Genomic DNA, 15,898 nt, shown 5'->3' with positions numbered 1-15,898 from the left:
TTTCTTTGAAGAGTCATTCATGAAAATTAGTATTTTCTTATAGTTATGTGATAATTCTTGAATCTCAAAAAGTTATTCTCTTTCCAGTAGAGGGAGGGGTAGATTATTTATTTTGTTGCTTAGATGCATCAGGTGCAATATGAGAGGCAGCAGCTGCAAATATAATTCATTATATTTCAAAACAAAATATTTAGGTTTGTTCTGCTTCATGAGTATAAGTTTTATTTGGGAATTAAATCATAAACCATATTCTGCATCCCATCAGTAATCATCTAGTACTGTGTCATTTTGCTGAGCTTGAGAGGGGAATTCAGCCCCAGAGCTTGAAAAGAAGGAGAGGAGAACTCTGAAGACAAAAATCTAAATACATATATTTGTGTGACTGAAAAACTTGATTAGGCTCAGTGGAATAAATTCTCTGTAACAGAAATTTTAGGTATCATAAAACCCAAAATTGACTGAATCAAGATAAAAAGGTATAAAGCTCCATTTTTTCTTTTTTATTTTAATTTGAAAATGGAGAATATTCCCTTGCATGAGCAGAGCTTGTGGTCAGCATACTATGACCTTTGATATTTGGATTTTGTTGTAGGAAAAGAGAATTTGGTAAATGAGTTTTTATATTGAAAGTCTGTATGTAATATATTATTTACTTAGTGTGGAAGAACACTACTGGAATTGTAAGTTTTCATTTCAAGGTTCTTTTTCCTATTTTTTCCAATTTTTATTGATATTTCAGGAGAAGTAAAAAAATTCTTAAAATAACAAGAAATGCTGGCTTCTCCTTCTCTTTGATTCATCACTTCTGATTTACTACCTCTTCCCTTCCTGTCACATCAAATTGTGAGGTGAATGTCAAGTTCTTAGCACCTGCTGTTGGAATTGGATTTTCAGAAGACTTTGAAACTACTGTAATAATTATGATCATCAGAAGTATTCATCATTTGAATGTTCCTGACTTTATAGTTTCACAGTTCCCCTAAGCCAATCAGAATGCTACCACAGAATGAGCAGGACTAAGTTCAATCTCAATGAAAAGGAATCAGTTGAGTTTGTTGTGGGTTTGCCTTAGGGCTTTGGGGTTTTTTTCAGCCCCCAGATCCAATTTGCCATGCAAGCTCCAGTGCCTGTGTAAGAATGATGGTGAGAAGAGCATGCAGAGTGTAGCACAGAAGCATTTATTTCAGCAACAGCATAATTTTTGATAGGCTTTGAAATTTGAACTGAAAAGGTGTTAAAATTGGCCAGGGGAAGATGAGTTCTTTACATGATCCATGGTGAGTTGATTCTTAGATCTGCTTAAAATACTTGCTTTCAATTTACAAAGTCTTTTCTGTGTTTGTTGTTATTTCAACTTAATTGTAGAAGAATCATGGTTGCATTTGACAAATACTGACAAATTGCCACTTTTCTGAAAAACTAGAGCTCTTTCTGGCCAGAGTGAGATTTATTCTGAACTTTGGAGGAAGACACATGAAACATTTCAAAGCCTTTTATGAAACCCATTATTTCATCTGAAATTCAGGATCTCACTGTGGAAGTCCTTATTGGAATTTATGAAGCCTAATTAAGAGTTGATGTGTAAGGGCTGTGTCTGTACTTTTGATGCTAACAGCTGAGACCCATAATTGTGATTTAGGAATAAATTTATTGCTTGTACCTGTACAGTGCATGGGGGTAATGTCTAAAACAAAACTTTATCTAGGAATTACTGGTAAGATTTGCGTATCTGTTACCGGTTTTTATAAATCCATTGCAGGATTGGTAAATATGCCTTAGGATTTGTAAATCCACATGGACACTATTTGCTGGTAATCTAAGGAATATGCATTGCTTGACTCTTAAGGAATTTTATTTCATTTTATTGAAATTCCTAAATGTTTTTTCTCATTTAACGGTGTCAGTATTTGTGGTGAGTTAATGACAAGCAAACTCCAGGAAGACAGATTTGCATCTCCCAGTTTTATTTTCTAACCATGTTGTTTGTTTACCATTAATAAACTTGTTTAGTAGTGCAGCTCTGTGTTTAACAAAGCCCTGTTTCAGAGTTTAATCAAACCACAAATCTTGTCAGACTTGAATTGTAGAGTGGTTTGCTTTTAAGTTACTCAGACTCTGGGAGTGTTTGTTTTCATTTTTTGCAAACAGTGTTGCTTCCCAGAAGCAACAGTTAAACGATTACATTTTATTTAATTGGGGAAATTAGATAAATAAATAAAAGACAATTTAACATCAGGTTTGTAACAGGAAGCTTTGTTCTTAGTGATGTGTTATTCTGGCTTGAATTGCACTGCAAGCTGATGATTTTATACAGCCACTTTATCAGAGACAAAGAAGAGATGATGCTATAGAGCCATTTGAAGTTGTTCCCTTTTCGGTTTTGTATCTCTAGTCCATCACTAGCTTTTATTTAAAATGTCAGCAAAATGAAATATAGTGAGTTTCCACCTGATTAGTGATGTTACAAGATGTGGCACTGTAGTACTCAGTGCTTACAAGTTCCTTGAAATGGAACTCAAGTGAGCTGCCTTCTTAAAGAATGAGCCATGATCCGAGAGCAGCGCTCTTACCTCAAACTATCAGTACTTCTATTGTGACATTAAAAACCAAAAAATAAAATCCTACAGTTTCAAATATTAACAGTTGCCATTCTCGCAGTGATGTTGTAATAAAAAAGTAACATACAGTGAATAAGAGATGATAAAATTATATGAGCACAATAAACCAGGTTTGCCTCTAAGAGTCAAACACCTGATATGTCTGGTTTAGTTTAGCAACTACTGCAAATAAAAGACAGCACAGCTACATGGAAGGAAGTGAATAAGGAAGGGATATCTTTACTGTGTGACTGGAAAAATAAATTAGTAAATTTGAATATAGATTAAGATACCCTGCAGAAGAACCTGAGATAAATCACCAGTATTTTGGAATTTTAACAATTTTCCCACAGCCACGTAAAGAAATGCTTCAAGATTGAATCCCAGGCCTGCTGTCCCTGGCCAATTAAAATTTGAATACTATTTATGTTTTGTGAAACTGTGATCCTAAAGAAAGTGCTTCTCAGCTACAAAAAATAGCCCATATAGAGAATTACATATTATAGTAATAAACTGAAGACCTTTATGTAGTGCAGTTTTATTTTGGGGGTAATTGCAGGGTGAGGTTGAGCCTTAACAAAAATATTGTCTTGTGTAAAAGTGATGGAGAAATGGGGCCACACAGAGATTCTGTCTCAACTGACATGAATTATGTTCTCCTGAATCTGGTGTTCCAGTTAGTGCAAGCCTTTTGATTGACATATCTAAGGAAAATTTTGAGCTTTTTTCTTCAGATAAACTGGAAAAACTTGCAGCTGACAAGAGCCTCACAGGAGATCCTAATAAAGCAGAGTGAATTAAATGCTTCTTTTTGTGCTGGAATACCAAACCCATAATGACATTGTATCACAATTTCCAAAAGAAACAAAAAAATACAAAACCTTGGTAGTTACTTAGCAGATATTTTGCATTATGTGGAGGACTGAATGCTGCATGTTGAGGATATGAGTTAATAGAAACTTTTCTGTCTTTTTTCCTTTTTCCATACCATGTTGGGAATTTTTAATTTGCATTCCCTTTCTCTTGTGGGGAAAAGAAATCTCTGCCCGTAGTAAAATCTCACAGGACAGGGGAAAAACAAGTATTTGTGATTCAGAAATTTTTCTATTTCTTTTCTAGATAAGATTTTTTTTCCAGGTGCAGTTTGTTAGAGATATCCATTCAAGTGCTTTTCTAAACCACCTTATTTTAGAAATTTTGTGTTCTAAATACCTAAGTTATATCATTTCAATTGAAATAGAGCATATCCTGATTTACTAAGTTATTTGCTGTTACAAGTAGCACTGCTCTATCAATCAAACCCACTTAAAAATAGCTAAATGTGAAAAAAGTTAAGTAAGTCAACCACTAATTAGATTTTGTTGCATTAACCAGTTAAAAAAAAAATAAAGCAAAATTAAGAATCTCATTTGCTTCAAACTTCAAAACATCCTTCACTGGATGGGGTTTTATGTTTGAATGTTTTTTTTAAATTATTTGTTTGCATATTTACAACAGGAAAACAAACAAACAACACCCTAAAAATCTAGATGTCTTTTCAGAATTACATATTGTGTATTATTGCATCTGTCAATACAGTATTTACACAACTGTAAAGAACATGGTTATGTTTTTTGAAAGTCTCTTGCTCTAGTGATTATCTGTTGAAAATGAGATCACTTCTGCTTATGTCTAGAGATTTGAAGGGATGCACCTTTATAGAGAAATATTACTGCATTCTCCACTGTGTTAGAAATAAACAAACTCACAGAAACAGGCATAACAGGAAAAAGAGAGCAAGAGTATGATAGTATTTATGTCTTGATTACGAACTTACCGTCTACTTCTGAAGTTTAATACCAACCCCCAAACCAAGTGCATACGTCTGGGCAGAGTGCATCCACAAGAAGATAGTTTGTAACCTGCTCCGTGGAAATTACCTGTTAGAGCACCTGCTCATCACACCTCTGAAAATACACAGCATGGAAAACAATCTGAGAAATTCATAACATCCTTTTTTTTCTAGTAGGGACCATATTTTTGTGGATGCTGCATCACCAAACAAGACAGTACCAATGTAAAACATGCATGATTATAGTTTACCTTTTTCCTTGTCCTCCTTTTTTCTGTTTATCTGGCACATTTTTTAGTTAATGTAGATTTGCTGGAATGACAAGCATGCTCTAAAGCCATTTGGGTTTTTTTAGTGAAACAAAAGAGACAAAAGCAAATCTTAGGATACTTGGGTACAGTCAGTGTCTCAATCTACAGTAAGTGCTTTTATCTCATACTGTTAGAGTCATTGCATCATCAGTCTGCATTGACGAGCTGTCTAAGAAAAGGTTCAGCAACTATTTTTAAAAGCAGAAGTCTACCCATACCTGGAACAAGTAATTTTGTACCTCTTCATGCCTCCTTCTGACCCCTGCTTTTCCTGACCACATTGCAGGAGTGTGAAGGACTTTTTCAAAGGTTCTTACTTGGCTGGTAGACTTAAGCCTGAATAACTTTGGCATTGAAAGGCTGTGATTTTTCTACTGGCAAGACAAATTCTTTTCTTACTTGTTAGAGAAAACAGATTCTAACACTGACAGAAGCATCCGAATCCTGACAAGTTTTGGACAGTTGTGTTGCAATTATGTAACACAAGACAGTACAAGGGTACATTTTTAGGAACTGAGCACTAGTTCCAAAATAAAGAGCTATAAATTGGTGTCCTATTTAATATCTTATGCATTCAGCCTGTCCAGAAACAAATGATATGTCAGTGTTAACAGTCTACTTTTCATCTTCCATTTATGTGCACAGTAAATTGTTGTTAAGGTTTCCTGCTGGACTTTTACAAGCAGAAGAAATCAATACCTAGAATATATACAAAGATTTTAAAATAACAAGCCCTTAGAATGTAATTATTAGTGTGCATGAAGTTGTTTCCCAATTTATTGATCAGGTTCTGAAGTGATGCTATTTTGGGGCATTTCTCTCTGTAACTCTTCCTGTCCCAGGTCTCTGGGGGAAAGTGAAGCTGAAGACTGGGAGTACATTCTCCTCAGGACTTGCACAGAGTAATTTGATTTTCTTTTACGTTCCTGGAACTGTGCTGACTGCCTGCTTGTAGTCTTGAGCACAGGTCTAATATCCCCAAATGGGCAGAGCTAACACACTGAGCTAAAGTGAGCTTGCACACTTCTGTTCTCATTCAGCTAGTTGGATCTTAAAAATTATTTAACTGTGACTTTGAGAATGAAAAATGAATAACTTTAAATTACTGTATGTTTCAATAATTGTAGCTTTTGTAGTGTCTCAAAAGGCAGCAGAACCAGAAATCCTTTCAGTCAGGTTTTGGCCACACTTCAGTGAGACACAAGACTTTCTGTCCTCAAATATGTAAGATAATGCTCATACATAGAGTTTGATATACATAGCTCTTTATAATTGCATTAATTTAAGCTGTCTTTGTAACATAACACTCTGCCATCTTTTCCCTTGATTATGAAATCAGAAGGGAAATAAAGAATCATGGATGGAATACAAGTGGTCACAGTAACTCATGTAAATTGAAGTTAGATTCCAGAATATATGAACTACCACCACTCATTAGCTTAAGATAAAGAACTTTGAGGTCATTTAGTCCATTCCTGCCCATGCAGTACACTTCCTTTCTTCCAAGATTTGCCTTAACTATTGAAGAGAAATGTGTTTTGCCTCTTGTTGATCTATTTCTTAATCCAGAATGACAACTCACAAAGTTTTTTCCTTCTCGTATTCAACAAAAATAGCTTTTACTTAACAACACTGCTTTACTTTTGCTTGTTTCTTTTAATTCTCTGCTTGGAAACTTGAATTTCCTGTGAACTACTGTGTTCATAATTTCTTTGGTAAAAGAATCTTTATTTTTTTGAGATCAAAGGGTTCTGATATACATTAGCACTTTTATAATACAACTCCAGAATGATAACTGAATGAATAGGGTGAAGGCTTTTTCAGACTAGCAGGGCTGACAATTAAAAAGCTTTTTGCATGGCTTAGAGCATAGCCTTTTTTTTTTTTTCCCCTTTTTTTTTTTTTTTTCTTCTTTTTTCTTTTAAAAATGGCTATTATTGTAATTGAAGATTAATAATTACTGATAGCTACTGGGCTCTTTTAATGCTATTCTGTGCACAAATAAACCCCTCTGCTTTGATGGCACTGGTTCCCCTTTTCATCCCCTCTTCTGCAGATGTAAATTGTTACTTGAGCAGAAAAAGCAGTGAACTTGAGTGAAGATGTAGTTAAACCTCTGTCCCAGGGACATGAGGTTATTGTGCAGAGTAATGCTGGAGGAGTGGAGGTAAGAAATATTACCAAAATCAACCTAATATTGTGGTCTGATCTTCTAAGCTAGAACTGTGTCTGGTGTCTGCCATTCTCATTATGGAAGTTGTAAACATTTGGGAATTGACAGAGATGGAGATGCCCGTGTGCAACCCTCCTGATGCTGAACTCTGACCACCTGGCAGTGCCAGCAGTATCTCTGCCATTTTCCTTCTTGCAACTATTTTCAGAGGCCAATGTTTGTATTATGAAAAGGAACTTTAAAAGGCTTGTTACCCACTGCTTTTGGCTACTGAATGAATTCTGAAATCTTTTTTTTTTTTTTTTTTTTTTTTTTTTTTAAATCCAGTATCAGGTGTGCATTCTGGTCAATTCCTTGCCCCAGAAATGCCCCATATCCTTATTGCTCTGAGTTGCTCTTACAACAAGGACCTTCAGATAGTGTCAGGTAACCTGTGCCTTTCGTTTGCCATATCCCCCCAGTTCTCTCTTTTATTCTATCAGATATGATTAAGAGAAGCAACTAAGATTTTAGAGTAGATGTCTTTTCACTTGTTTTCTGAGACATGTAATGTATTTTTGGCACTTAGACACTAATGATGATAATAAATAATGAGATATTTAAAACAGGTAGTACGTGGAGTAACCATAGTTCAGTACTGTAGGTAAACATTGATTTTTTTTTTAATTATTTTGATTTTTTTTTCTGAGCAGAAACTGCTGTAGTTTAAGCAAGTAGGAACTTCTGCAGTGTTATAAGATTATACACTAGAAAATGTGCTTGTCTATTTAATCTTTGTTGTTGCCATTATATCATGCTGCCTTTATAATTTTAATACATATCCTGCATAAAGATAGGGTGCAGTGGAATGAAACAGCCATCATAATCTGGTTATTTTAGTAAAAGGTGTATTATTACAAACACAGACATGGTAATAAATCTCAGTTCTATCTTCAGATTGTGATAGAGTTTTATTGCTAAGATTCCTTGTGACTTTTAGGAGTTATTCTGCATTGGTTCTTCTAAGTTTTCTTACTCTGTTTATATAAGTATTATGTGATGAGAAATACTTGTTAGGTCTTAATTCATTGTCATTCAGGGACAAATTTGAGAGGTGAAGGAATTTTTTACAGGTAAATTGGTAGCCTCAGTAGCATGCCAGCTAATTATAAAATAGTTCAGTAGGTTCATCAAACTGACCTGGGATCCCCTAAGGATCAAATAGTTTCTCAGACTGGGCATTTTCCCCAAGCCTGAGGGGAGCTTGTTTGGTCCCAAACATATTCATCTTTCAAATTAGGAATGTAAGTCAACTGATAACTTCATATTCCATGGATCTTGCACTGTATACGTTGTATGCATTGAAGAATGAATATTCTGATTTGAAAAGTAGTGGGAAAAATTCACAGAAATTGAATCTTTGAATTTTGACACCCATGGGAAGATTAAATGCCTTTCTGGCTTGGTAACTTCAGTGCAAGTATATTAAAGAGCAGGATCTAACCCTAGCTTCAGTAACTGCCTAACAAGGAAATGGAGTTTGTGGATATTGCTGTATATTCTGATGTTTCTGAGAAGCCTCAGTGTAATATCCATCGAATCCTCCCCTAAGGTGGAACATGTCTGATAATGTTTATGGTCTTTCCTATGATCTTTATACTACAGAACTATCTATTTTCAGCTTCCCTTGGATCCTCAGCACTGTGGTTCACCAGTGTCACTCCCTCAGGGCTAATCTGTCATGTTTAATCAACTCTCGGTGCTCCAGTCCTCACTGATTAGGTTGACCTAAGTTGAAAAATTTGAGGTATCTTTGACAAGAGAGAAAAGAAGGCTATTTTCTCTACATAACCATTAATAGCTGACAGTTCCTGAGTTTGAGAAGGAAGGAAGACTTTAATATATGACGTTCATGTGAATCTTTTCTTAATGCTTTTTCTGTTGGGTCTGTGCTGAATTGAGTACCGAGTTTTCCAAGTTCCTCAAGGAGCCATCACCCTCAACCAAGGAACCCTTATTGATACTTTTCTTTGAGTTTTTAAACTCAGATTCAGTTTCTGCCATCTGCTGTCCCTGGTTGTTCTCTCTAGCTCATCTCTCTCTCTTCAGGCAAAACATAGTTTAAGGCTCCTGTTTTAGCATTTCCTCACAATCTTCTCACAAATCGTCATTGTCAGGTGTGACCCACTTGAAGGTTGTGCTATGCAATGAAATTTACAGATGGTGGCTTATTAACACATTTCAGTGTCCCATTATCATGAACATTAATACTGAAAATGTGCATGAGAGAAATGGTTATAAATAAGGGAAAATAGTGAAGAAAAAAAAAAGATACTGTCAGAATAGTGGAAGAATAATGAACATCAAGAATGACTGTTAGGTATTGAAGCAGATAATATATATTGTTTTAATTAAGAGTGCCTAATAGTACATATGGTTTCCTTTGAGTAATAATTGCATTCTGATGAAGCGTGATAGAGACTTTTTTTCAGGATTTCAATTAAATCAAATCCATTTCTGTAAATGGGGAGTGATTAAAATGATGATATCAAGGTCTAAACTGAAAACTATGTTGAAGCTTCCTGCTGCAGATTTATTACTTTGCTCCTCTGATGACTATTGTCTAGTTCCTAAAAATGCCACAAGTTTCAGTATGAGTCCTGAAGGTTTGTCCTAAGAACTAACTTTACAGATCAAATAGAAACTTAGTAAGTACTTGGATGTTTTCTATGTGTGATCCTGGGATTGGTCCTAATTCATGAAGATTCTTGGTTCATGCATGTCTCTTGGTGCATAGGAGAAGATACTTTGATTAATTAGGGATTGTAAAACAACATTGTTTTTACTAAGCTGATCTGTATTTCTGCTGGTGCACCTGGGTGATTAAATGCAGACTTGCACTGCTGCTTATTTTATCTGCTAGTCATTGCTGTCTGACTTGTAAGACTCATAGACTGGTAGGACCCAGCCAACCGTCTGGCAGCTGTTAACAGAAATACCAATTATCTTGCTGAGCCTTATCACCTTGCTCTTTGATTCTCCTGCATCATGGGTAAGGAAGGCTGCTTGAGTCTTAAACACGTGCTGAAGTCAGAGGAAGGTGATTCATGAACTGGTAGCAAACACAGCAAATGCTTCCAGTAACATGGAAGAGTGTGATGTCCAAGCTGTTAATCATGGTGTTTTCATGCCAGTACTACATTGATGATAAATGATATTCGGAGCTGACATTTAATTTCTTTACTTTAAGCTTTCCCTTATAAATTAAGCCATAAAAAAATAGTTAACATTTCAAGTCCTAAAGTGTATGCACCCTTAACTAGCTGCATGTTTTAACCTTGACGTATCTGTATTACACGTGCAAATAAAGAAAAAAATAAGCTATATAGTTTAAGGTAGTAAAGATCTATCCAAAGTGCAGTTTCTGTCATTAGAGATCTTTGCCTCTAGTCTATGAAAATAAATTGCTTCACATTGCATTATACGCATCTCTCTCTGCCACAACAATAGCTAAATCTGCTTCCCAGGACTGCCTGTAACCAGCTTCAGGCAGTTCACATTGCTGCTTTAGAAGATTTCTAGCACTAGTTTCCCCCTCCTCCTGTTATACCTGAAGTGGGTCAGAGAATAAAAGTGTTTAAAAGGTTATTTTCTGTGCAATGGTGGCATCTTGCTTTATGGGAATGCTATATACAAATCACCCAGCTCTAGAGCAAAATTTTCTGTATTTAACTCTCAGTCTGCAGCTGTTAACCAGAGTAACCTTTTTTTTTTTTAAGCAGGAGATAAAAAAAGAATTAATGCTAGAACAGACTTTAAAATTCTCTTCAAGAAATCTAGTATAAGGGTTTGTAATAATGTAAAGGGTTTGTACTGTCATGGTTTGACCTCTTCATGCAGCACTCAGGATGCTTCTCATGCAGAAATTCATGCAGATTCTGTTAGATCCTTTTGCTTGCTCATAACTACCCACACTAGGGAAAAGTCTAGGTCATGAACTTTTTTTAAGCAAGAGACTTGAATCTATCAGTGCTTCCAGAAGATAATTCAGCACTTTCTTTGCACCTAGCTGCCACTAGAACTTGACAAACATAAATATGAAATACACAGTTACAAACTCTAAGCCACTTGCATGCTTCAGAGGCATGCAGTTTCTGTCTGTGTGCAGTAATAATAAGAATGAAGCACTTGAGAAACTCTCCCTTTCTCACTGCATTGCTACACTCTAAACTGCCCTCATAAGGAGCTGTGCTTTACAGGTAAAAAAATGTAGAAAATGTACCATACAATCAAGTAACCAGAGATCTTCTGTAGTCCAGAGTAAACAGATCAAACTACTATATTTCTGGCATGTCTTAGTATGTAACTTTCAGGATGTTTGATTATGTCTGCCACTGTATTAAGATTTGTTAATCTTCATTTGCTGTGCAGAGAATAGCAGCAAAGATGGAGAACTCATATTTTTTTCCCTGTCACTTCCTAATCAGTACTTCTTGTACTGAGAGTAAATAAAACAATATTAAATGATGGATGGAGGTGTTGAAATAAGGTGTTTAATATTTGTAAAACCTAAGGTATGACTCACATTTTCCTTGGTCAGAAATAGGTATCTGTTATGAATTGCTGTGCTCCAGTTCACCTGCTGTAGCCATAGACTCATTGTTTGCCTTTCTCAGAGAGCCCTCTGCCGACCTAAAGCACAGAATGTTGACTGCACGCCAGATACCCCATAATATCCTTTGGCATGTGGTGTAAACACACGTCCTGCTGCCCAGGTAGATTTCAGTAAGAACAGAAACACATAAGGTACTACAGAATTCTGACTTTTCAGAAGTGGGGAGCTTTAGGGCAAAGCAAACTTGTGTGTGACCAGATTTCTACTTCTTTGTCTAACCAAGGGAATGTGGTTTGTCAGAAAAATAGAGGGTCAAAGAATTAGTTGTTTTCTCATGCTCCTGCCTCTGACTTTTCTTGTGTGACTCAGTTAACCCTTTTGGGGGGTGATAAATGTAAGAAAAACAACTTTGTAGTAGACTGATTATGCAGAAATTTTTTTTACAGTAAATTGAAATCTTAGTATTAAAAATAGTCTTTAACTTATCGTGAGTGTTGTGATCCCTGCCATTCATCCAGTAATACTGGCTGCTGAAATCATGTTATTGCCAGGGAATAACAGGTTTCATTAAAAAGAGACTCAACTTCTCACGCTTAATTTAAAAAATAACCTGGTAACATGATGAAAGTCAGGGGAAAAGCAAATTGAGGAAACTTGCCTGCGTTATCAAAGATATTTATTTAATTTTCCAGGGTGGAGAGGTTGAGGAAGGCTGATAATTTAAATATTTGAGGTTGCTAATGTTATAGTTCTGAGAGGGAATCTTAATAAATACAGAGATTTATTCCCAAATTATCCCATGGATAATGTGTTAAGGGAGAGGTGCAAGGTGTGAGGGTACACATGACTTGAGAAGTCATAGAATATATATATAATTATATAATAAAACCCCGAAAATTATAGAATGCAGGAAAGAAGAAGAAGGATGTTGCAGACGTACAAGGTGGAAATAAAAAGGCATTGTCACTGCATGGTGCAGGTTTCAAGCAGCTGTGTCTAATTCATTCCAGCAGGTAAAATTGGAGTACAGAACTACTGAGAGCAGTGCTCACAGAAAGATAAACATACCTGATTTTTTTAAAGTTATGGTGTTTGTAACTTGGCATATGAAGAGATCTGAGATGTCTGCTCAGATTTAACACTCTTAATGTAACTAAAAATGTCCTAAAGACTCAACACTTATACCCACGGAGGTTTGCATAGCACACAAGCTACATATAGTACACAGTTCCAAATTTCACTAGACAGGAAAAAAAAGGCAAGAAACCAAGAGTGACATGAGAACTTCTGTGTTAAAGAAACTGCCTGCATACTATATGCTGAGGTTTATTCTAGCAGATTGATCTCTTATCAGGCATAATGTTTTCATATCTTCATATCCACTAAATATGTTTTCTTTTTATTCAACTTACAAGTTTCTCACCATGTGACAGTATGGAAGATGGGTTGCACTGTCTGTAAAAATAGATAAAATAGTGCTTAAGATCTGTCACTGCAAGACATGATCAGCAACAGCATACGCCGAAAGCAAAGCTGATTCTGTGTGTGTGAAAAACACTGACTGGTGTCATTCACATTTTTGTATCCTGGATTTTAAGTATTCCTTTTCTAATTTTTTTTTAATTTTTTTTAAAATTTTGAGTGCCAATAGCTGTACTTTGAGTTGTTAGTAGACATCTTAGATATCTGAGGAAGCAAGCTGCCTTGGTTCACAAGCTGGGTAGAATTGTAATAAGGCAATAAGTTCCTAAATGGGTGGGTCCTAACACTTTGTAAGAGAGAAAGACCTATGCCTTCATTTAGCAAGTGCTATGAGACCCTGAATAATTTTTAACACCAACATTTTTAGAAATAGCTTTATGGGTTGGTTTTTTTTCAGCTTTTGGGATCTGCGGGGTGTAAGAGGGGCAAAGGCAGGGACCACAGTTATTTCCATCCTACAAAGATGTTAATTTCCTGGAAGGGAAAAGACCTTGAAAAAATTTTACCTAGGTATAAGTCTATTTTGAATATTCATATTTATTCTGCAATATTCAGTATAACTCTACGATTATTGTTATGGTTTTTATCAGTGTTTTATCTCTAAAATAACTGGAAGTTCATTAAATACATTTTTGTTTCCTGAAGAATACCTTTCCAAAGCCAAGTGGAATGGAAATGTTAATCACTATTTTTTAATTTTAAACTGTATAAGAAAAGAATTTCAGAATCAATTAGCATTTGAACACTAATTTTTTCTTTAGACTTTATGATTGTTCAAATGTTACATCAATTATTGTGTGTATTTTTTGTGTATTATTGTGTATAAATGTTATTCAAGAAGTTGTCATTAGTTTTATAACCAGTTCAGTATGGGAATAGAATCAGTTTTGCTGCATTAGCGTTTCTTTTTATGAGAAAATTGTTGTCTTTACTCTTTGCTAATTTATTCCTGCATTTAATAATTCAGTAGTCAGTCTGTACCATTTTTTAACAGGGAAAAGGGTGCAGAAGCTTGTCTTTATTTTCTGTGTATATTCCGTGTTGTACTCGGGGGAAATGGCATATCCAAAAATAAGACTATAAATAAGAAATCAGTAGCCTTTGCTGTCTTGCTGCATTATGTGGGTTTGATATATGCTTCTGCAGCATTATTACTTACTCTGTTCAAATCAATGCTCTGAGCTCTCCTTTATGCATCGATTTCTTCCAGATTAGCCTATGAAGTAGGTGATTTACTAAAAGACCACTGTTACCTCTTTCCTAGCACACAAATAGCTGCAGTATTGCAGACAATACTGTGAAGTTTCCAAAATGCTTCAGTTAGTTGTAACGTTTTGATGGTATAACTTTATTTGAACAGGAAAGAGAAAACAACTTTGGTCTTACGTAGCTGAAAGCAAAATAATAATGCTTGGAAGAAATAGAAATAAGGCAATAACATAAAAATTAAGCCAGATTCTCTAGGAGATGATGATATGAAGAAAGGGTACTTACTAGGGTGTTTTCCTTTTTAATGCCACTTCCATGCCTTAAAAAAGGGGTCTTTTTTCCATACTTTTGTGTTCTTACACATTTCAGTAACAGAATAGTTACTGAGAAATATCAGTAGCACTGTATAGCTATATAGTTATATATAGTTATATATAGCTATATATATATAGTTATATATAGCTATAGTTTTTATCCCTCCCTAAAATATACCTATGAATATGGATCTTGCAGTAGTGTTCAGTGAAGGGTTTTTGCTGAAATGGAGTGTCAGGGAAGAATTCAGATGTTTGGTGTGATATAGTACTAGTCAGGATTAAATGGATTTGGGCTCCATACAGTGTCCTCTTTAACAGGATGTTATTTCATTGCCACAGTTGCTTTTTCCATAGCAGCTTCCAGGTTGTTACTGTTTTGGGCAATTATATCTTTGAAGAGGTCAGTGCAAGTCAAGGAAGGGTTTTGCAGGGAATTTAGACCTTTAGCACCAGATCTTTACAGTTTATGGCTAGGTTAGATCAACCTGGTTTGGATACAGTTTTGTGCAGTATTCTGTTTTCCTTACAATTTTAATTTTTGTATTTCCACAAACCTTTCTGATATTCCTACAACCAGTGTTTTCTAATGTTTTCCAACCCAAAGACTTTAGTGTATAATCACTCAGAGAGAATGAAATGGTCTTCAGGCATTAATGGCCCACACAGCTGAGAAATTTGGATAAAAGTTTCATGAGATGTTACACAGATGTCCAAATACAGTATTATTCATCTTCCTTCAAGTTTACTCTTAGTTCTGTGCTTTTTCTGATAATGACCTGACATATCATTATCCTTCCTAATTTTTTCTCACTGTATATATGGTTTGTTGGATTTTTTTTCATGCCTTTTGCACTATTGTGTTCTCTAGAGATAAATCTCAATACCTTTACAGTACATCTCTGCTCCAGTGTAGGCTGCAGTCTGATATATTGCGTGTTCCCTCAGTTTCTGTACCCAAATCACCTGTAGCAGATCAAAGAACAGTATTTCTTGCATTCTTTCTTGGAAATGCTTTTGGGTTTTTATCAATCTTTCTCCAGGAAACTTGTATTTCTGATACGACCCTGTGTTCATCAACTTTCCTGGGAGATGGTTTTCCTTTTCAATTGCTGTACTAATCTTTTTAATATTATTTAGACTTGTCTTTTCTTACTACTTTGTCTGGTAGGATTAAAGTGCTACTTTCAGCACAGCACCTAGCATATTGCTTTTGAAGGATAGGTATTATTCTAACACCCACAACACCTTAGGAAGTATTGTGCAATATGGTTCTATCCAGTCCACATTTTTATCAACACAATCACCATCCCCTGCAGCCATCATTCCATTTTAGAGCACAGCCCTAGAGCTATTTTTTCCCTTTTTGCAGTATCAAGATATGAGG

General features: G+C 35.4%; 1 protein-coding gene across 5 annotated transcripts in view; it reads left to right on the top strand.

Annotated features, from left to right (window-relative positions):
* The window catches only part of NAALADL2 (N-acetylated alpha-linked acidic dipeptidase like 2), a 363,639-nt gene that overhangs the window by 321,940 nt on the left and 25,801 nt on the right, over positions 1 to 15,898 (top strand). The gene's annotated exons all lie outside the window — the stretch shown is intronic.

Source organism: Heliangelus exortis, chromosome 9, assembly GCF_036169615.1.
Source record: "Heliangelus exortis chromosome 9, bHelExo1.hap1, whole genome shotgun sequence".
Lineage (NCBI taxonomy): Eukaryota > Metazoa > Chordata > Aves > Apodiformes > Trochilidae > Heliangelus > Heliangelus exortis.
The sequence above is the reverse complement of the archived record's forward strand: the minus strand, read 5'-3'. Positions and strand labels throughout refer to the sequence as shown.